General features: G+C 44.6%; 1 long non-coding RNA gene across 2 annotated transcripts; it reads left to right on the top strand.

Moving 5' to 3' along the window:
* Nucleotides 1-108: 108 nt before the first annotated feature.
* LOC140471538 (uncharacterized) lies at nt 109-22,047 on the top strand. 2 transcript variants are annotated; one of them, XR_011957077.1, is made up of 4 exons: nt 109-164; nt 3,631-4,201; nt 9,245-9,351; nt 21,706-22,047. It is a non-coding gene; the product is annotated as an uncharacterized lncRNA (long non-coding RNA). The 2 variants fall into 2 exon arrangements; XR_011957076.1 differs by lacking the exon at nt 21,706-22,047 and adding an exon at nt 15,209-15,577.
* The last annotated feature ends 1,976 nt before the right edge of the window (nt 22,048-24,023 follow it).

Genomic DNA, 24,023 nt, shown 5'->3' with positions numbered 1-24,023 from the left:
TTCCCTGTAATCTGTTTTGCACTCCCTGAAACATCAACTGTGTTTCTCCTTCCACAGAAACCAGTGATTAATGTCAGAGCCCTGTTGTCTGTGGAGAGGATGATGTTAGACTTTCTTGTACAGCTGCAGTTTGTGTGGTGAAGGTACTCCCACAATGTGATTAGGTAAGAGATATTACAGAGTATTCATAACCACAACAGTGATGATTTGAAGGTAATGTCCAAATAAAGAACAGTTTGTAGTTTTATCATCATGCTTATAATTTCACAAAAATATTATTGGGAACTTTAGACATAAGGTCAGAGACTGATGATATTAGGTCAGGTGACCAAAAGCATTGCCAAATAAGCAGGCTTTGAGGAATGTCTTAAAAGGGGAAAGCAGACCTGTGAATTTCAGAAAATGTTGCTTTGGCAACTGTAAAAGCAACTATACAGGTGAAGTAATGAATTAACAGATCATTGGGAGTCTCGAACAGAATGGGTTGTCCAGGTCTTCAAGGATGTGTGATGCGGCGAGCTAGGGATGATCACAACCAGGAATGAAATCAAGGGTGAGAATTTTAAATTGAGGGATATGGGCCGGATGTTGGCAAGTGAGACTAGATTGGGTTGGAATATCTGGTCAGCATGGATGGGTTGGATTGAAGGGTCTGTTTCCATGCTGTACATCTCTGTGGCTCTATGTTGTTGATTATGAATAGGAGCCTTTTGATGGATCAACATGTTTTGGTACGAGGGAGCACTTGGGCGGCAGAGATTTAGTTTTTCTTAAGATTACAGGGAGATTGAATGTGGGAAGCTGACCAGGAGTGTGTTTGGATACTGAAGTCTGGAGATAACACAAGGTGGATGAGAGTATATGAGCTGAGACAAGGGTAGAATCAGCTAGAAATAGTGAACTTGGAGTGGGACTGGGCTGTCACCCTCACCTCACCTCTGGGATTCAGCTGGTGGTCAGGTTGTGAATCAGGGCGGGAACACAATCGGGAGCTGAGTGGCCCTGGTCGAGCCTAAAATGAGTGTCACTCAGCTGACTGTTGCTGAGCAGCTGCTGCTTGGTAGCCCTGTTGATGACTACTTCCATCACTTTACTGCTGATCGAGTGTGGACTGAGAGAGGGAAATTGCCTGTGTTGGATTGCCCTGTGTTTTTGTGTTGAACATCCCTGGGCAATGTTCCACATTGTCGGTAGATGCCAGTGCTGGAGCGGTACTTGGCTTGGTGGGTGGCAAGTTCTGGAGCACAAGATATCAGTATTATTGCCAGAATATTGGTAGGGCCCGTAGCCTTTGCACTACTTAACCATTTCTTGATGTTATTCAAACTGAATCAAACTGGCTTAAAACTCACATCTGTGATGTTGGAAACCACTGGTTAAGATGGATCATCCCACTTTGCACTTCTGGCTGCAGATTGCTGCAAATGCTGTCATCTTATCTGGTGCATGGATGTGTGAGGCCCCTCCATTAGTAAGGGTGGGGATATCTGTGATACACCCTTCAGTGAGTTGTTTAATTGTCCATCACCGTTCACAACTGGGTGTGGCAGAACTGCAGAGCTCCGATCTGTTCCATTGCATGTATGATCACTTAGCTCTGTTGCTTGCTGCTGATGCTGTCTGACATGAAATAGCTTCAGGAAATGGTTTAAGTAGAATCCAAAGAGATTAAACAAATATATCACAGACAAAAGATGAACTGGACCATAGAATAAGACCCCTTAAAGATTAACGAGGCTGTCTATGGAACCACCCGGGGGGTGGGAAAGAGATGCAAATAGTTCACGTCCTTTTTACTGGAGAAAGATATGGAAGCTCGAGAGGTTGGAGAAATAAACAGAGAACTTGAAAAGTATCCATGTTACAGTGGAGGTGTTACTGGATGTCTTGAATCGCATCAAGGTGGATAAAGCCCTGGGACCTGATCAGATGTATCCCGGAACTTTCTGGAAATCAAGGGAAGTGATTGTTGGCATCTCCTGAGGTATTTGTATCATTGGTAGTGACAGGTGAGGTGCCATTATTTTAAAAAGGTGGTAAGGAGAGGCCATGGAACAAGAAAACAGTGAGCCTGAAGTCAGTGGCAGGCAAGTTGTTGGAAGGGATTCTGAGGGACAGGATATCCATTTATTTGGAAAAGTAAGGAATAATCATTGACTGTTGTCAATGTGGAGCTGAAAATGTGTTGCTGGAAAAGCGCAGCAGGTCAGGCAGCATCCAAAGAACAGGAGAATCGACGTTCTCCTGTTCCTTGGATGCTGCCTGACCTGCTGCGCTTTTCCAGCAACATATTTTCAGCTCTGATCTCCAGCATCTGCAGTCCTCACTTTCTCCTGTTGTCAATGTGGCTTTGTACGTGCATAATCGTGTCTCACTAACTTGACTGAATGTTTTGAAGTGACAAAAAAAATTGATTAAGCCAGGCGGTGAACATTGTTTATATGGACATTCAACAAGTTTCCACAAAGCAGACTGGTTAGCAAGGTTACATAACATGGAATGAAGGGTGAACAAGCCATTTGGATACAAAACTGGCTTGATGGTAGGAGACAGAGGGTGATGATGGAGGTTTGCTTTGTGGACTGGAGGACTGTGAGCAGCAGTGTGCTACAAGGATCGATTATTGGGTCCTTAAATAAATGACTAGGATGTGAATATGAGGTATGGTTAGTAGCTTTACACAAGACCCCAAAATTGGAGGTGTAGTGGACAGCGAAGTAGGTTAGTTCAGAATAGAACAGGATCTTGATCAGATGGGCGAGTGGAGCAAGGAATGGCAGACGGAGTTCAATTTAGATAAATGTTAGCTGTTGGATTATGGAAAGGCAAATCAGGGCAGGACTTATACACTTACTAGTAAGGTCCTGGGGAGTGTTGCTGAGCAAAGAGACCTTGGAGTGCAGGTTCATAGTTCCTTGAAAGTAGAGTCACAGGTAGGTAAGGGAGTGAATGCAGCGTTTGTTATGCTCTCCGTCATGATGTGGCTGTACAGGACATTGATTTAATGCAACTCCCACAATCCCTGAGGCAGGAACCACAGGTGTGTGGGGAAACCCGGCACTGTACATATACAGAATGTGGGCGGGTTTTGGAGCACGTGTTTTGGGGTAATTAGGGGAAAGTACTGTGATTGGCAAGAGGAGGAACGTATCTGCTTGTAGTATTGATCAGTTGGGGGGGTCAAAGTGTCACTACACACACGTGGGACCACTATCCATCCCCAATTCATTGTAATGCTTGGAATAAACTAATGGGAAACAAGGAAGAATCTGACCCATTCTCCCAGACTGAAGGTTCCTGTTTTGTCCAGGATCTGCCATCTCCCTTTCTGTTTCCTTTTGTTTCATTCTGCTGTTACATTATTGACTTGCAGCAACTGAAGGGAAAGCAAGTGTACCCACAAAGGGTACAGAGTCTAACCAGGATGGGAAGTGGTGGCATTGATCTGTTTATCAGTAACTCCATGAGAATGAGGATGGTGTACATTAGGGGCAGCAGAGTCAGAATGGTGGGAGAGAGTAAGTGGGCTGGAGGGTTACAGTTTTGGTGGAAGAAAGGGGTAAACGATATTCCAGAGAAACTAGAATTGTCTGTTCTGAATTTCTAACCTGTACATATTCCTTTATACAGCATGCTAGATGGTGAAGATTTGCAGACTGAAATCTCAAAATCATGAGCAGATTGTGATAAAGTTAACCAGCATTTGAAGAACCAAAGATGGAGAATCACTTGGCCAAAATCCTGCAACACTCCCCCTCCCAGCATTGTCGGTCTATCTGCTGAATGGACTGTGAATGGTACAAGACAGCAGCTCACGACCATCTTCTCAATGGTACCTAGTGATGGGGTATAAATGCTGGCTGAGCCAGTGATGCCTATATCGTGGAAATGGGTTCTGTCTTTATTTGCTGAAACCCAGTTGATGTTACTGCAAGATGATGAGGGACGCTGAATGTGTCCTCAAGGAAGAGCGCCATCACATTACCCCTGCCTAAACCCACGCAATAACACAGCAACATCACTGGTACAAAAGGCAGTGAAGCGCAAGGAGGACTGAAATATAGTTCTTCAAGGTAAAGTCATCAAAGCGGATTGGAACAGAGCAGGATCAGGAGACTGAGCTGGATGGTCAGCTGTTTCCCATTGAATGGTGGAGCCAGATTCAAAGGCCGAATGGCCTTCTTCTGCTGCTATCTCCCAGGTATATATATATTATATATAGCTATGGAGCCCGGGTTGGAAGAAGTAGTCAGGGCAGGGATTCTGCAGGAGATTGCACTTCCACCTCAGTTTTCAGTGAGGGATGGTTTGATGAATTTTATTTAACATTTGTATTTAATGCAAGGTTTGTGAATTTGTTTTTTTTTGTAAAGTACAAGTTTATTCCACAATAAATAAAACTTAAAGAATCGAAACTATCTGCATATAACAGTTTTTAAAATTTCAAATGCCCTTTAAATAAAATCCTGTCTACTCCCGGACGCCATCACCTTTCAGTTACTCAAACTCCAGGGAAATTTTCCTTCCCTCTCTGAACCTTTGGTTTGATTTAACTACTTTCAGTTCTCATTCTGCGAGCTGTGAAGCATTTTTCTCCCATTTCTCCTACCCTGAAGTGTTATCTCACCCAGCTGAGCAACCTTCCCACCATCAACATCATTATTCCAGTATTTTGCTTTTTGTTAACATATAATCACCAGCAGGAGCACACCAGTGTCATCAGTTGAATATTTACAAACAAAACCCATTATGGGCAAAGCAAACTATTACAAGTGACAGAGTGGGAAGGGACTAAATCAAAGTCGAGTTGGGGGTGAGGGGGTGGCGGTGGCGGTGGAGATAATGCACTGTATCCCCTACGGTGCCCACCTCTATCTAATGGAATAGAGAGCATTGATACACACCACATGCTCCTCCTCCAAGGATACCCTGAGAACATTCTTTATCCTCAATCATAGAATATAATCCCTACAGTGTGGAAGGAGAGCATTGGTCCATCAAATCCCACCAACCATTTGAAGAACATCCCGCCCAGAGCACTCCATCCCTGTAACACTGCATTTCCCATGGCTGATCCACTTAGTCTGCAAATTCTGAACACTGTGGACAATTTATGACGATCGATCCACCTAACCTGCATATCTTTGAATTGTGGGAGAAAACCAGCGCACATGGAGGGGACCCACACTATTATGGGGAGAATGTGGATACCCCCACATAGACCGTTGACCAAGGCTGGACTGCAACCTTTTACCTGGTGCTGTGAGACAGCAGTGCTATGATCACAATTTAAATCAATACAGATGAACCCTGCCCCTTGTCACATTGCTGTTTGTGGTGACCTACTGCCCAGAGAGGCATCCTGAGGTTCAGAAAGTGGCAATATAAATTCAGTCAACTCCAGCCCAGTTAATGTGGTTAACAACAACATCAATACCCCAGCAGTGTCATCATGTCCAAGGTGACTCCTGACTCTGATGGACAGTAACTGCAGAATCAGAGTCCTGCAGTGATGTGTGAACTCTACCCCACACGGAGCAGGGGGATGACCACTTCCCTGTGTGCACTCACTGGGCGCTCAGTCGTGTTGAGTCTCAGCAAATCCCTTGTCACACAGAGAGGGAAACAGCTCCTACCCAGTGTGAACCAGCTGGTGTCTCAGGGGGTCAGGATGAATCACTGAATCCCCTCTCGCACACTGAGCATCTGAATGGCCTCTCCCCTGTGTGGGCTCACTGGGGTCTCAGGGAGTCAGGATGAATCACTGAATCCCCTCTCACACACTGACCATCTGAATGGCCTCTCCCCTGTGTGGGCTCACTGGGGTCTCAGGGGGTCAGGATGAATCACTGAATCCCCTCTCACACCCTGACCATCTGAATGGCCTCTCCCCTGTGTGGGCTCACTGGGGTCTCAGCAGGTGGTGCATTTGAGTGAATCTCTCCCCACATTGGGATCAAGTGAATGGTCATTCTCCAGAGTGAGCTCGCTGGTGTTTCAGCAGATCAGACGACTGAGTGAATCCTTTCCCACACATGGAGCAGGTGAAGGATCTAATCCATTGTGCCCCCTCTGGTGCCTCAGCAGATTGTAAGATCGAGTAAATCCCTTCCCATACGTAAGGCAGGTGAACAGCCTCTCCCCAGTGTGACTGTGTCAGTGAGTGTCCCACTGGGAGGGGTAAGTAAATTTCTTCCCACAGTCCCCACATTTACACAGCTTCACCCTGGTCCCGTTACATTGGTGTCTTCCCAGATCACATGACTGGTTAAATATTCGACCAGCTGCCTCACATGGGAATGATTTCTCTGAGCTAGGAATGCTGCTTTCCCCTTTTTATATTACTGATAAGGATCAGGCTTTGCAGAATTGGACGACTCTGCAGTTGATGTGATGTTAAAGCTGAGTTTTCCATCTGTGAACTCTCTCTGTCTGTGAAACAAGTTTTTCCCTATCATTACTACAAATGCCAACACCAGCTCTCCCTTCAGCTCTCCTGAATGTCTAAATTTAGACTAATGCAAAGACCTCAGGAATGTGTTTTGCTCTCATTTGTTTCTGAAAGTAAATTGGAGCCATTTTGAATAAATTTATACACTTTACCAGCAGAACGCATGCCTACTCTGTCATTTACGATTTGTAACCCATGGGAAATTTGTTACCATCTTCGATGACCGTTATAATGCTCTGCCCACTTCTCTGGAGCCAGGATAAGTCAATTCTAACAATTACCAATAGATTGTATCTGAACAGAATGTCCCCACAACAGTAGGCACTCTGACACTCAGTGCCCATCATTTAAGTTCTTTTTCTTAAACCCCTCATGTGTCTGGCAATCTGGCAATACAATTGGAGATATTTTATACAGTTCCAGTCCTTGAAGCAGCCAGTAACATGCCATAGTGACTTGAATTCTAACAGCAGCATTGCCTTGGCAGGAGAGATTGAGGAGAATGAAGCTGTCTTCTCTGGACGATCTAAACATGAAACACTTCAAATGAACAAAATTCTTAAAGAGATCAATATGGTAGACACAGCAAGGATGTGTGCCCTGGCTGGTGTGTCTGGAATGAAGTAAGTACTAACTGGTATCTTTACCCAGCATCCCCTTTAGCTGCATAAATGTTTAAGATTTATTTGCTGCTCTAATTCCACTGTCTTGATCACTCCCCTTTGTAACTTCTGTAATGTTGGCAGCCGTGCAAATTGATAACATTTGATTCAATCCATCCCAAAACCTCTCTGTATCTGTGTCTCACTTTTGTTCACTGAGACCCTCATTCAATCTGACCTCTTTACAAACCCTGCCCTGATATTTCCTTAGAGGGCTCAGAATAAAATGTTCACAGAATTGTTAATGCAGAAAGGAGGCTGCTTAACTCATCAGCTCTCCAAAGGTAAGAGAGCTGAGAGGTAAATAAGAGGGGTGTGTGGGGTTGGTGGGATGGGAACTCGGAAGGCCATAGGTCGATGTAGATGGGAGGTAATGATGAGAGTTTGGAGTGGATAATTGGGATGGAAGATGGAGAGGTGGGACAGTTCAAGAGGCAGTGTCGAGTTGGAGGGTTGGATCTGAGAGAAGGTGGGGGGAGGGGAGATGAGCAAATCTTAATGTCATGTGGTTGAAGGGTCCCAAGATGGAAGATAAGGTGTTATTCCTCCAGGCGTCGAGCGGCTGGGATTTGGCAATGGAGGCAGCCCAGAACCTGCATGTCCTTGGTGGAGTGGAAGAGGGCGTTGAAGTGGTCGGCCACAGGGTGGTGGAGTTGTTTGGTGCATGTGTTCCAGAAATTTCTCTGAATCAAGGTGGCGTCCTGACTCCCCAATGTAGAGGAGACAACATCGAGAGCAAAGGATAAAATAGGTGAGGTGTCTGGACGTGCAGGGATTCTCTGCTGGATGTGGGAGGATTCTTTGGTGTCATGATTGACGTGAGGGGAAGGTGTGGGCACAGGTTTTACACCTCTTGAACTGGCAAGCAAAGGTGCTGGGAGTGGAGGGTGAGTTGTCGCAGAGGAAATGGTCTTTGTGGAATGCTGAAATGGGTGGGAAGGGAAATATATCTCTGATGATGCGGTCTGATTGTAGGTGGTGGAACTGGCAGAGGATGATGTGTTGTATCTGGGTGGAAGTTGAGGACTGGGGGGTTCTAACCTTGTTGCTGTTGGAGGTGTGGGGTATAAGAGTAGAGGTGCAGGAAGTGGAGGAGATACACTGGAGGGCATTGTTGACCACATGGGAGGGGAAATTGTGAATCCTTGAAAGAGGAGGCAATTTGGTATGTTTTTGGAGGGTTCTGCCAGCTTGCATCAAGTTTCACTGGAACACTGCAGTAAGCTTGAGATAGAGATGTTGGCCAGGGAACAGGCTCGTGTGTTAAAGTGGCAGGCAACTGGAAGCTCAGGGTCTTTTTTGCAGCAGAACGTAGATCATCAGCCACCATTTCCACCACCTCCACTGAGATGCTGCCAGACACAGGTTCCTGTCCCCTCCATTAACAGCGATGTACCCTCCCAGCAAGATCATTATCCACTCTTTTGTCTTTCCAAATGTTCCTGTCTCTCTTTGCACTCCATCTTAAACTATTATTTACTCTTTATCCCCTATCTCCTGCAGTCCAAAGATATGCAGGTTCGGTAAATTGGCCCAGCTACATTTCCCGGAGTGTTCTGGGATGCATAGTTTAAGTGCATTAGTCAGGGGAAATGTAGAGTAATAGGGTCGTGGAATGGGTTTGGGTGGGAAGATCATCGGAGCCTGGGTGTGAGCTTGTTTGGCTGATGGCCCTGTTTCCACATGGGAGCTGGGAAAATTTAGAATTCCTACAATCGGATCTAAGGAAGGGTCACAGGTACCAGAATGACCCTTGGTGTGTGAAGGAGGTGGAAACGGGAAACGGGAAGTGGCAGCGGAAACCGAATGAAATGTATCAGTTTAGACTGGGAGGGGTTTAATTACACTCTGTCCAGGTCGCTAGTCCTGAATTAGAAACTCCTGCTCCCACGTTTGCAGCAAATGGGAAAATGTCTGCGAACCTCAGGCAATGATAGGACCTGGGTTATGGCCACCACCTTTATTGGGGGCAAGGTACAGCGAGGCGCATGGACATGTCCTAATCCTGGGTGGGGGCGGGGCGATTTGAAGAGGAGCATTTACACATCAAACACATACCAGGGAAATATTTGTCTTTAATCTTCATCTTGCACTGACTGTGAGCTTTGTCTTGTGAATTTTTTTTTATCAGATATTAATTGAGAATAATTGAGACCGGGATCTCAAAAGCATGTTTCTACAGTCAGCGGAGTCATCAGGATCTGAATATCATTGGCATTTAACTGTGGAACGAGAAAGGTTTGTCTGTTCTGTCTGTCGAAAAGTAGCTCATATTTTTAGGTAAAAACAATGTCCTGTGGCCCAACATTTCAACTCCCCTCCCACTCAGCAAGGACATGGAGGTCCTTCACCGCCGCTCCCTCACCACCCGACGCCTGGAGGAAGAACGCCTCATCTTCCGCCTTTGAACACTTCAACCCCAGGCCATCAACGTAGACTTCACCAGTTTCCTCATTTCCCCTTCCCCCACCTCACCCCAGTTCCAAACTTCCAGCTCAGCATTGTCCCCATGACTTGTCCTACCTGCCTATCTTCCTTTCCACCTATCCATTCCACACTCCTCTCTGACCCATCACCTTCATCATCACCCTACTCACCTATTGTACTCTTTTTACGTTCTCCCCACCCCCACCCTCCTCTCATTTATCTCTCCACGCTGCAGGCACCCTGTCTCTATTCCCGATGAAGGGCTTTTGCCCGAAACGTCGATTTTACTGCTTCTCGGATGCTGCCTGAACTGCTGTGCTTTTCCAGAACCACCCTATTCCAGACTCTCATATTTTTGTAACGCAAATAGCAGAAACATGTACAAATTCATGGTTGGTTCACCCTTGGGGTATGTGCTCTGTTCTGGGCCTTGCAGCCCAGGAAGAAGATATTGGTCTGAGAGGGAACATAGATTTATCCAAACTACACCTCGACTCTTTGCAGGAACTGTCATGTTTAGACCCAGTCAACCACTTCATGACTTTCCCCTGTGAACTCCTTACTTTCAATTCCCTGTAAATTTCCCATTAAAATTTCTTATGGACTCAAATTCCAGTAACTTTTCAGGTGGAATTTTCCAGATTTTGACAATTATCTGTTCATCCAGAAATTGCTGAAGGCCATGTTGACGCTGAGTGCTGCTTGGCTCAATGAGAGTGTTTTGCAGTTGGGTGAAAACAGAGGGAGATGAGACAGGGAGAAGGTGGCGCTGAAACTCAGTTTTAGTTCAGGCCATTCAGATTTTCGCATGGTCCCAATGGGAACAGCCAATTTGTAAGCGACACTGCGGAGTATCTGTTAACAGTTTTAAAAGTATAATATATCAGCTTAAGTAAAGATTGGGGCTATTGATTACAATGGACATGTTTGAAGTGAAGGAAGGTTGAAAGCTCTTTTAAATTCTCTTAATGGGAGTAACTAGCTGAATCTAGAGAGACATTGAGACAGGACCCCTCAGACCCGTGGCGGGCTCCTCTTGTACAATGTGGGAAATAAGGTTACTTCTAGTGTCCCTGATGGCTATGTGTGTAGGAAGTGTGTCCATCTGCGCAACTGGGAAACTGCTTTTCAGACCTGGAGCTGTGAGTGGACTCACTGTGGACCATCTATGATACTGAGAATATTATGGACAGCACGTTTAGTGAGTTTGTCACACTGCAGGTGAGGGTTACACAGGCACAAAGGGAATGGGTGACCATCACATCAAGTTAAAGGCTCAGCAAGGGAGTGCAGGAGTCCCCATTGATCATCCCATTCTCAAACAGACACTGTATACCGGTTGGAATTCTGTTGGGGGTGAATGGGTGGGGTGGCCTCTCGGGGAAATCAGCAACAGCCAGGGTCATGACACCACAGATAGCTCTGCTGCACCGAACAGGAGGAAAGACAGTTGCAGGGCTATAGTGACATGGGATCAATGGTCAGAGTAAGGGCAGGTATTTCTGTGGCCACAGGCATGAATCAAGGATGGCATGTTACCTCCCTGGTGCTCGGATCTGTAATAGCATGGAGTGGCTACATTGAGTTCTGCAGCTGGAGGGTAAATAACCCATGGTTGTGGAACACACAGAAATCAACGACATTGTGAAACAAAGGGATGAGGGCTGAAATATGTATAAAGGAAGACCAGAGATATATTAAAATGTAAAGTAATAATGTCAGATTTACACCCAGTGCCATGTGCTAGTGAGAGCAGGAATAAGAGGATAGATCAGCTGGATGTGTGGCTGGAGAAATGGCGTACCAGAGAAGGGTTTAGATTTTCCAGGCACTGCGACCGTTTCTGGGCGAGGTGAGACTTGTACCAGCCTGACTGGTTACCCCTGGGCAGGGCTGGGAGAAATCTCCTGGTGGGGTGATTGCCAGTTCCATTGGTGAGATTGTAACTAGTCTGGCAGGGGGTTGGGTCTAAAGAGTGGCTTAGATGGGTCAGATTCAGGTCAGGGAATGGGAGATAGAGTATTCGTGATGCAGGCATCAGCTCAGAAAGACAAAGGAAAGGAGAATTAAACGAGGATTGAGTCCTCTTCATCCATCAGTCCTGCCATCCCAGGGGTGAGAGTCAACAAAATATGAAGCCTTTTAAATGTCTATGACTCTAAATGCCTCAGCAAAATCGTGGAAATCTGAAATAAAAACAAAAAAAAATTGCTGGAGATCCTCAGCAGGTCTGGCAGCATCTGGAATGGTGATAGTTGCAGGAAACATTGCAGTTTTGAAGACGTTGTGTAATATCATCCCATAACGTCCACTACTCCAGGCAAAATGTCCTCTGCCTCTCCTTATAGGTCACATGTTTCAATACTGGCAGCACCCTTATAAATCTTTTCTGGACTTTTTCAGGTTTCCCAACATCTTTCCTATAGCAGGGAGAAAAGAATGTAAAGCAGTCTGGGCATTCCAAAAGTGGCTGAGCTGATAAACTGTACAACCGAAACATGATCTCCCAACTCCTATACTCAATGCAATGCCCAATAACAGCTAGCATACCAAACACCACCTTCACTGACCTGTCTACCTTCAGCCCCACTTTCAAGGCACTATCAAACTACTCTGCACAGTGTATTTGTTCAGCAACACTTCCCAGGAACTTGTTATTATGGCGCTGTTTCCTATCTTCCTGAAATCAGGGAGACTAGAATTGAATGTAGTATTCTAAAACTGGCCTCACCAATGCCCTGTACAGCCACAACGTGACCTCCTGACTCTTATACTCAATGACAGAATCCATACAGTGTGGAAGCAGCCCATTCAGCCCATGAGACCTTACCAACCATCGGAATAGCATCCCACCTGAACCATGTGACCCAGCATTACCCACAGTTAATCCACCTAACCTGCACCTCTTTGGATTGTTTGAGGAAACCAGAGCGCCCAGAGGATGCCCGTGCAAACACACAGAGGGAGAATGTGTCAACACGACAGAGTGGAATCGAACCCAGGTCCCTTTATTGATGAGTGCACAGACCAATAAAGGTCAGCGTCCCAAATGCAGTCTTCAGTACCCAGTCTCCCTGAAACTCGACTTTCCAGGAACTATGCAGTTCTGAACTCTTCAGAGGGATTGAAAGTGAGAAGTAGAAAACAGGAGCAGGGTTGAGTTGCAGATCTATAAAATAACTCTGTTCCCCCCCTCTCTGTTTCCCTCCCCCTCTGTTCCACTCCCCGTTCTCTGATTCTCCCCAACTCTGCCTGTCCTCCCCTGCCCCCATCTCTGTCCTCACCTGTGCCACCCCTCTCAATCCCCACATCTTCTCTTTCCCCCCCACCCTCAGCCCAACCTCTCTGCCTACTCTCCCCTCCCTCTCACCTAGTTCTGTATACCCCAACCACAGGGGAAGGACCTTGTCTATTTGCCCTACCCATGACCGGCTGATTTTATAAATCTCTATCGGCTCACCCCTCAGCCTCTGACGCTGCAGGGAAAACACCCTATCCAACACTGGCAACATCCTTGTAATTCTTTTCTGACCCCTTTCAAGTTTGAGAACAACCTTCCGATAAGAAGGAGACCAGAATTACTGGAATATTTCAAAAGTTGCCTAATCAATGTCCTGTACAGCCACAATATGAAATCCCAACGCCTATACTACATTCTCTGACCAATAAAGGAAAGCATACCAACTGCCTTCTTCACTATCCTATCCACCTGTGACTCTGCTTTCGAGGAACTATGAAACTGCAATCCAAGGTCTCTTTGTTTCACAACACTCCCCAGGAACTTACTATTAACTGCAAAAGTCCTGCTAAGGTTTGCTTTCCTAAAATGCAGCATCTCACATTTTTCTAAACTGAATGCCTCAGCCCATTCGCCCATCTGATCCAGATCCTGTTGTACACCGAGGTAATCTTTTTCACTGTCCACTACATTGCCAATTTTGGTGTCATCTGCAAACATGCTAATACATCTTATGTTCTCATCCAAATCATTGATATAAATGGCAAACAGTAGTGGATTCAGCACCGATCTTTGTGACATTCCATTGGTCACAGGCAGCCAGCCTGAAAAGCATCACTCCACCACCACTCTCTGTCTTCGACCTTTGAGCCAGTTCGATATTCAAATGGTTAGTTCTCCCAGTATTCCATGAGATCTAACCTTGGGAACCAATCTCCCATGAGGAACCTTGTTGAACGCCTTACTGAAATCAATGAAGATCATGTTCACCGCTCTGCCCTCATCAATCCGCTTTGTTACTTCTTCAGTAAATTCAGTCCAGTTCATGAGACATGATTTCCCATGCGCAAGGCTGTTATTGATATCCAGGACTTAACTCTGTACATTGGGGTCTGCGTCGCCCAGTTAAAGGAGTTAATATTCTGGATAACATTCACGTACACCAGCTTTGTGTTTGTGACTGCGTGTTGAGTCTTGTTAATAACACCAACACAGGTGAGTTCCTTTTGAAAGGCAGTCCCTATATCCCTAACCCCCTCCCACCTGCTCTGTCTCCTCCATCCCCACCGTAGACAGTAAGTACGAGGAGCTCATGGAGTTCCCATGTGGGCGAGGTTGAGAAAATCTTCCTTTCTTTCCACTAGCCCACCATGAAATGGTGGTAGTGTCCTTTCCTCTGGACCAAGAGGATCGGGATCAGGGTTTGGTAACAGCGGCTTTGAGGAGGATGATTAGAAAACATGCCCAAGCCACCAGGCCATACTGTCTCCCAACTGTCCCTGCCTGAGTCTCCAAACAGAACCTTCCTGTAGTTTCTCTCCTGTCAGACTCTCCCATTGCTCAGTTTATCCAGGATCCCCTCCTGCTGCTGCACTGATCCTGTCCCTCACTGACCTGTCCATCCCCCAGTGTCCTCCACATTCAGTCATTGTTTACAATCCCATTGTCCCAGTCCTCCAGCCCCGCCCCCTCCACCCTATTGGGCAGCAGCTGATATCAATCCTCCAGGCTCCTGTGTGATCGAGAGCATGTTCCGTAGGAAGGGAGATCAGTGCACGGGCGCAGTACTGGCCAGTTGTTGGCTTATGTGCAGGGCGGGTCAGTGCCAGGGAGGGAGGCTGTGGATGTGTGGGATTAATCTGTCATTAGCAGCTCCCTTCCTTCTTTCCACTGAGGACACGACCCAGGCGAATAGCCCTTTGTCTGATATCCTGACGATTGGTCAAAGTCTCAATGGGGGAGCATTTTGCAGCAAGTTGTCAGAACTCTTATGAATAGTCAGGATTGTTATGGAAAATGACAAGGATGGGCTTCTAATTAGAGTTCTAATTTGGTTAATTTTAGTTCAATCAGATATGATTTGGCCAGTGTGTGCAGAATGGTTCTCATTAGAGAATGGGTGTTCTGGGAGATGGGGGGAGGATTCACCAACACCCTGGAAGCTCCAAGTCAAACTCATTGATTTGGTTCTTAGTCTGCAGACAGCAGCTCGGAAACTGAATTCAAGGCGAGGAGAGAGATTGTGAGAACTGGGTGTGGAGGAAAGGAGGGATGAGATTGGTTTGGATTTCAGTTAACAAGAGAGAGAAATTGTGAGACTGAGATTTAAAGCTTTGGGGGAACAAGGAATCTACAATTTAATACTATCATTGTCTTATAAAGTTCCATCCTGTATTAACAATGGTGACTTGTTTTTTTTTTCTGTTGTAGGGTACGGAAAGAGTGGATTTGCAGATGAGAAATTCCAATTGAACTTCATGTTCAGATCTGATAGTTACTTGATCTGTGCCGATCTGAATATCATTGGCCTTTTCATCCGGAAGGAAAGTTGTGCATTCTGTCCGTGGGCGAATATTTCAAATCTCAGTGTGACTGCAAAAGTACTGAGACACAGCCAAATCCATGTTAGAGTGCTTTGTGGCTTTGAATGGAGGCTGGTTGTCAGGATTATCTCCGTGGCAACGGCAGTTTAAAAAGTCTAGTTCAATTCAGCACTTTGTGTTTAAACAACACACCCCTCCCCAACACCTCCGTGGCTCAGTCAAGTACTTGACAGGTGCTTCAGTTTCGGAGGGGTTGTCTGTCAGGATTCTCATGTGGAGGAGCCGGTGTTGGAATGGGGTGGACAAAGTTAAATTTCACATGACACTAGGTTATAGTCCAACAGGTATATTAGGAAGCACTAGGTTTCCAAGCACAATGTAATTTTTAACTTTATCAGGTTCATCTCTATGCTGACAGACTTCTTCAGATAAGTACTTCAACAATTAAATAGGCCATATGTTCCCCATGCAATAGGTTCCCTCGAGCAGTGTAAACTGCTATTCTTGCCCTGGAGATAGCTGCTCATTTGTAGACCCAGTCAAAATCCCATCAAGCTTTTTGTTGATCTTTAAAGCTTTTCTAATCTCCTAGTTTCTCCTTGGTCTTTGCCAATTTGTATGCCTTCTATTTCAATTTGATACACTACCTTATTTCCTTTGACACAAATGGCAGATTACTGCTTTTCCTACAGTCCTTCCTTTTCACTAATATATATAATTTTTCTGTGCACTTTGAAAAATTACTGCCTCATCCTGTTGTAGTCTACTTTGTTTAAGCACAGGATCTTGGGATTGGACTTAATCTTCCAGTTTGCCATCTGTGTTATAAATTCAACCAGACTTCTCACATATTCTTAAAGTGCCTCTTTGGATTCATCCTAATCTTCTCAGCCAAGGTTCTTTCATGTCCACTTTGTCGCCCTCCTGATTTCCTTCAAAGGTAAACTCCTATATCCCTATTGTGCGCCAGGGACTCCCTTGATCCTAGTTGCCTGTGCCTGAGCCACGCATCCCTCTTTTTTCCAGTCAATGCCTAAATATCTCTTGTCATCCTAGGTTCCCCATTCCTGCCAACCTTGCCCTTCACCGTCACAGGAACATATAGACCTTGAACTCTAGCTATCTCACGTTTAAAGGCTTCCCACTAGCCAGCGGGCCATTTACCTGCAAACAAATTACTCCAGTCGACCCCTGCAAGATCCTGTCCAATCCCATCAACATTCCCCTTGTCCCAATTTAGAACTTGAACCTGTGGACCAGCTTTGTCCCTCTCCATAGTTATTTGAAAATTAATAGGACGATGGTCACTGGTCCCAAAGTGCTCCCCCACTGTCACCTCAGTCGCCTGTCCTGCTCTGTGTCTCAAGAGTTGTTCGAGTTTTGCCCCTTCCCAAGTAGGAGCCTCTACATACTGCTGGAGGAAACTGTCCTGAATTCACTTATCGGATTCCACTCCATCAAATCCCTTCACGCTCTGACAATCTCAGTCTGTTACAAAAATTAAAATCCACTCTTATGACAACCATATTGCTCCTGCATGTCTCCCTTCTCCCTGCATATTTGTTACTCAAATTCACGTTGACTATTTGGAGGCCGGTAGTACAACTCCGGTGACATCATCATCCACTTCCTACTTCTTAGCTCCACCCGCGAAGCCTCACTGGATGATTGGTCAATTATTTTATCTCTGATTACTGCTGTGATAATCCCATTAATCAGAAATTCAACTCCTCCTCCCCTCCTTCCACCATCCCTGTCCCGCCTAAAACACCTGTATCTGATGCGTGAAGCTGCCAATCCTGACCCTCGCTTAGCCATGTTTCCACAAAGGCTATATTACCCCAATCCCATGTTCCTATCCACGCCATTAGTTTATTGGTCTTACCTGCCAACCCTCTTGCACAGAAATAAAAGTAGTTTAATCCAACAGGCATTCCTTACTCCTTATCATGTTCCAGCCTGACCTGTCTCTTCACTTTATTGTTTCTGATTACTGTATCTCCTACCAGCCTCGTTCTTGCCTCCCTGATCATGACGGCATTGCTCCTCGCCAATATAGTTTAAATCCTCCCTTGTAGCATGGACAAAATTCGCCAACAAGATACTGGTCCCCTTCCCAGTGCATGCACCACCTGTCCCTCCTGATCAGGTCAACTCTGTCACAGAAAAGACAACAATGTAAAAATCTGAATCTCTCTGCCCCCCCCACCCCCACACCAATTCTTTAGTTACTTATTTATCTGCCATATCCTCCTGTTCTTACTTTCATTAGCTCATTACAATGGAAGTAATCAGGAGATTACCACCGTCAAGGTCCTGGTTTTTAACTTTTCTCCCAGCTCTCACTAATCACTCTGTACGACCTCATTCCTACATCTACCCGTGTCATTTGTGCCAACGTGCATAATGATTTCTGGCTGCTTCCCCCTCCCCCTTGAGAATGTTCTGCAGCCGCTCGGAGACATCCTGGACCCTGGCACCTGGGCGGTAACTCAACATTCTGGATTCCCATTTGAGGCCACAGAATCTCCGATCTGTCCCTCTAACAATCGACTCTCCTATCTCTAATGTCCTGTTAACTGTTACCCTTTCCAACTGTGCCCCAGAGTCAATGGTAGTGCCACCAACCTGGCTACTGCTGCTTTCCCCTGGAATGTATTTCCCCTGAACAGTATCTAAAACGGTGTACTTGTTTTCGCGGGGAATTGCCACAGGGGATTCCTGCATTCTCTGCCTATTCCGTTCGCCATTCCAGATGGTCGCCAACTTCCTCTCTGTCTTGAACACAACAGGGAGCAAGGACTCCTGTTGGATTAAATTGCCCTTATTTAAATGCAACAGGACAGATAGGTAAGCCTGATGTACACATAGCATGGATCTTAACGCGGGACTGGGATATTATAGTCATTTCAGAAGCATGATTGGGGCGAGTCTTGGGTGTGACCACAACACGAAAGCTCTTATCTATGAAGTTCTCAATATCTCAGATGATCCTGAGTGCATCCAGCTCCAGCTCCTGAACACGGTCTCCCAGGAGTTGCAGCTGGGTGCATTTTCCACACGTGTAGTTACCAGGGACTGTGGGAATTTCTCTGAGCTCCCCACATCCCGTAGGAGGAACGTTCAACAGTCCTAACTGCCATCTCCATTGCTGCAAGACTAAAGTTGAAAGGACTTCATTTGAGCTTGCCTGTAGTTTTCGTTGAGCTGCTGCTGTCCAAAACCTCTTGAGCCAAACATTACGACTGACTCTGCTACCAACCGCATGTCTCTCTACCCCTTCACATTTAGTTTTGGTTTGGGAAGGAGGGAGACACTGCGGTGATGTAGCACTTGGGCATTAAGCACTCCTTGACACCTGGCCACTGACGACCTGCTCTCCATCCAAGATCACTGATTGGCCTTGGAATATGTGTTACGGAGATTTTCCTTCTGGTAGTGCTAACTGCGCTGATGCTAATCTTCACCCCGACAGCCAATCTGCGTTGTCACAGTTCCTTGGTCCTTTCTGTTTAAGAGTACTGCATTTATTAATTCCTTGAATCCGTCGACTGCATTCCAAACTGTGACCCACTCCACAGCGAGAGAGGTAGATGTTCCAGTCAATACAAGGCTATTGTAAAAATGATACAATTCGACATAGGGACAACAATATGTCTATTCGCTCACTGAGTCTGCTTTTCCACTCAATTAGGTGAGATCGATTTTGATAATCCCCCATTGCACTTGTCTATATTTTCCCCATAAACCTTGTATGAAAATCAGTCTGCCTCAATCCTAAAGAAATTTAATGAGCCAGCCTCAACAGCCCGAAGAATTTTCGAAAATGATTTCCCTCTCACTGATGTGAGACTTGGTGGTCTTAAAACCCATGTGGTATTTCTAGCACTCTGTTTGAAAGTTGTATCCAATATTAGATATTATCCTGTCCTATCACACCTTCTCTGTGGCCAGACGCAAAACAGAAATGAAAAATTAAGTGACTGTAATCTCCTCACGTCACCCTAAGATACAGCTCATCCAGGTCTGTGCATTTGTCTACTCTCTCTATCCTGCAAAAACTTCCAATTCTTTGTCAGCTTCTGTATCAGTTCACTCGAGGATCACACGGTCACTCTCCTTGAATCCAGGAAGTCCTTCTTCAAACTGAAGATCGGAAGAAAGTCAGTGTTTAACATATTCTCTGGCTCCGTGCACTGGCTGCCCCCTTGGTCCCTAACACTCCCCATTCTCTCCCGCGTTATGCTCTTCCCCTTAATAACACGAAAGAATGTCTTTGAATTCTTGCTACTCTCTACCCTCGAATGTTTTAACTCCCCGCCACCACTTATGTTCTTCTACTGACTTTTTAAGTTTAGCCCTACACTTTCTGTATTCTTTTCGGACCTCCGTTAACCTGCTCACTTTGTAACTGTTTTAAGCTTCTTTTTCCTTTTTAATTCTGTTCGGAAATGTGTCGACACCCAAGGTTCTCTGGGCTTGTATTCCTAAAATTCATCTTCGGTGTAACATGCTGGGCCGACACTGTCATCTATTACATTTTGCTCAAGTGACCCCCTAACTCGCGCCCCACGCTGTTCTGCTACAGTTGCACCTAGAAGCATCTGCACTTTGGCCATAAAATCAGTCTCCCAAATGCAAAAAGCTTTTATTTTTCAAACATGTTTGGGTCTTTTCCTTAGCAAACTCAAGACATAGGAGTCACGGTCACTGGTCCTTTCATGCTCACCCCAATCCTGCCTGCAACAGCTGACTGGCTTCGTTCCCCACAGTGAGGCCCAGCACAGGCTCGCCCATTGTATCTGCTGCACGTCGACATAACAAGCTCCCAGGAATAAATTTCAAGGCATCAGTCCCCTCTTAAAAATCTTATCACTGTCCGAATGAATGTTTGGAATCGAAATGCCTGAATATAATGATCCTATTGTTGTATTAGCACACCTCAGTAAATTGGTTCTATATCAGCTCCTGTACTTTCTTTTGTTTGGGAGTCTATAATATATCCCCAGCGGTGTGTCTTCATGGTTTTGATCCTGAGCTCTAACCACCAAGCCTCATTAGATCATTCTTACTGCAGTAACTAACTCCACAATTAGTAATGCAACCCCACTTCCTCTTTTACCACCTCTCCTGTCGTGCCTATAGATCTTGTATCACAGGATATTGAGTTGTCAGCCCTGACCTCCCTCAAACACATCTCTGTGTTGGCAAAAATGTCACACTTCCCCATTTCACCTCATTCCATTATCACACCTGTTTTCCCGATAATATTCCCAGCATTAAGGTAAACAACATCCAGACTGGAATATAACAACTGGAATACTCTATAACGCGGAGTTCTTTAGTCATTCATTGTTTGTTCTCAAGCTGCCCAATTCATGAACCAAAACTGTAACTCTGGGAATGAATGAATATTTGTTGAATTGTAATTTCTCTTCTAATAAATGTATCCATCAAATGCAACTTTCCAGAAGTAAACAGTCAGGTCCACTTGCAATGGGTTTCTGCTGATTAATTCCCGTTCAGTGTGCAGAAGGGAGAGCTCTAAGTAATGGAGAAAGTGAGAACTGCAGGTACTGGGGATCAGAGTCGAAACGTGTGGCGCTGGCAAAGCACAGCCATTGGGGCAGCATCTGAGGAACAGGAGAGTCAAAGCTTTGGGCATCAGCAGTTCATCAGGATCTGCAGTTCTCGCTTTCTCCATTACTTAGTTCTGGAAAGTTGCATTTGATGAATGCAAAGGAGGATGAGAGATGACTTGATAGAGGTGTATAAGATGACGAGAGGCAAATATAGAGTGGATAGCCAGATACTTTTTCCCATGGTGCAAATATCTATCATGAGGGAGAAAAACCTAAAGGTAAGTGGAGGAAGGTTGAATGGAGATGTCAGAGGTAGGTTCCTTTCACAGAGAATGGTGGATGGTTGGAATGTACTGCTGGCAACTGTACTAGAGTCAGCTGGATTGGGGATATATTAAGAGACCATTGGATAGGCAATTGAATGATTGCATAATGAAGGGTATGTAGGTTTTTCTGATGTTAGAGTAGGATAAAGAGTCGGCAGGATGTCAAGGCCAAAGAGTCTGCGCTGTACTGTTCTATGTTTCACTCAGCATGTGGGTTCTTTTCAATTGTTGAATGTGTGAGGGAGTGATGTGTGTGAGATCAGGACGCTCTCTAGGGGCGTTAGGCCAAGATGTCCACTTCTGGGGTGCATTCTTACAATCACCTGAGTACCAGTACAATATGTGTGTGATGACCTACACCAGACAGAATCCGTCAAGTTCTGTTATTAAGGTGATTCTGGACTTGTCATTTGCTGCTGTGTTCTTCAGATAGATTTTGTTGGTTGACCCATGTATTAATTTTTGTCCATCAACAGAGATGTACAATTTTATTTGTATACTGGTGAATGTGAAGGTGACATTTATTGGACACGGTTTTGGAGCTTTCTTTGAGAGACACAATGTGCTGCACAACTTGTTAACGTCTTTACCCAGTGTCTGGTCCCGATAGCAGATGCTTGGAGTCTGGGAGGCAGGCCAGATATCATCACCATAATTAACTTGTGCGATGTGATTCTGACACTCCATGTCCATTCATCTGCCCCCAGTCAAGGCTCAGACCGAAGATGGAGTCGAAATAATTTGTTGTGAAATAATGTTTGAATGACTGCCCTGACCCAAGTGGAAGCTCTCTGGATTCATTTAAGAGCAGACAAATGTCTTACCCAGTATCACTGGCAGCTATGACTGAATTCAAATCTTATAAAGTCTATTTTCAATGTAGGTTATGATTGCAATCTGATCTGAAAAAAATCAGATATTTGCTATGTTCGTGAATTGTGATTCACAAAAGTGTGAAATATCATTATTCAACCAAAAAAATCACCTCTGAAAACAATTAGGTTGATGTTATATTTATGGAACTAACATATACTTCCCTGCCAACATTTTATGATACAAAAATAAAGATTGTATATTTTATTTAATACCGAACAAAGAACATGTTATCTGACTACAGTGGTGATCACAATTACATGCTTTTGCATACATGAACATCAAGTAACCACAAAAATACATCATCCTCTCTCACTAGTATTCTCACATACGGATAAAGAAGGACACCACTTCAACCGGGACACCACTTCAACCGGGACAACACATCCATCCTAGGACAAACCAAATAAAGGCACGCACGAGAATTCCTAGAATTCCTAGCATTTCAACCTGAACTCTATCAACAAAAACACCGAGTTAGACCTCAACTATCACCCCTGAGAAAAGGAGCAGGATGTGACTTCACCACAGGAAATAACATCACCACAGGAAATGACATCACCAACCCAAAGAAACTCAAACATATAAATAGAAAGCCAGAAGTTTCAGCGTTGGTTCCCCTGATGCCGACTGAAGATGAAGATTGTAAAACATCTCGAAATGGACCTCCCAGCTCAGCGAAGAAACCTACATCCAAAACTTCAACGTGAGCTACAAATCTTCTCAAAACTCGCTACAATTACGTACTCATTGTCAGTATTCAAATGAATACATCGTTGCTCCAACATTTGGAAAGTCGTTGGCTTCTGAATGATTGTATTTTTCAAGTGAGAAAACGATTGAACAGTCATATAGAAATTGTGTTCTTACATATTTATAAATAATCGATCAGTTTAATTTCTCACTAAATGTGCGAGCTTCAGTTCTTTACCAACAATTGAAAAATGACAATAATTCAATATGAACAGAGAATATTAGATTACGTAAACGATGTGTGTTATTAAATTGAAGTGAACAACAATTTGAAACCTTGAAATTTTCAGAATGAATGGTATTTAATGTGACATATGAAAAAGAATGAAGAACATACATCCGAGTGAGTGAACAGTCAGACATTTTCAAAAGAGTTTTGTGGCAAAGCAAAGGAAATATTTGTTTTATTTGTTGGGATACAAAATTTAAAATATTCATGTGCTGAGTAATAATTATACTTCATCATCAAGCTGAACTTGAAATACTTGCATTAAAAATGGTTATGCTGCAGCAAAATGATCAGATATTTGCCAGCATTTACAACTGGAAATAATCTGATACTGGCTTTTACTTGCATCTGTACATGATAGAGTACAGAACTTTAATGTACACAAGGGGGCTATTGGGCCAATGTGTATGCATCAGCTTGTGAAGTGTCTCCCAAATCCTCCCATTTGCTACCTCTCTCACTGTTGCCCTTTAATTTCGGAACGTTCAAATATATATCCAGTTCCCTCTTGAGTCTTCATTCACAAATCTCCCAGGTAGGGCGTTCCAAATCCTAACAACTCTCTCAATAAAGAGCTTTTGCCTTATCTCACTCCAAGGTCTTGTGCCGACAATCTTGAAACTGGATGCTGTAATGCCAGCTAAGAGAAACGAAGTATTCTTATTTTACCCTTTCTTTTCATAATTTTGATTACTGCAATAAGTTCACATCTTCGTCTGTTCTGATCAATCAGGAGTAATTTCATTACTCTAATTTCTCACATCCTACCTTTAACTAATTTCTTCATTCCACTGACCATTCTGATTATTTATAAGGTTCCAGGTATTCTTCTTCAAAGTAATGAAGGGTGTGTGTGTGTGTGTGAGAGAGAGAGAGAGAGAGAGAGAGAGAGAGAAAAAAAACCAATTCTCTGTCATGTCTGAATTACACCCAGTGCCT

The sequence above is a fragment of the Chiloscyllium punctatum genome, unplaced genomic scaffold (genome assembly GCF_047496795.1).
Source record: "Chiloscyllium punctatum isolate Juve2018m unplaced genomic scaffold, sChiPun1.3 scaffold_101, whole genome shotgun sequence".
Classification (NCBI taxonomy): Eukaryota; Metazoa; Chordata; class Chondrichthyes; order Orectolobiformes; family Hemiscylliidae; genus Chiloscyllium; species Chiloscyllium punctatum.
This window is presented reverse-complemented; position numbering and strand designations above follow the sequence as displayed.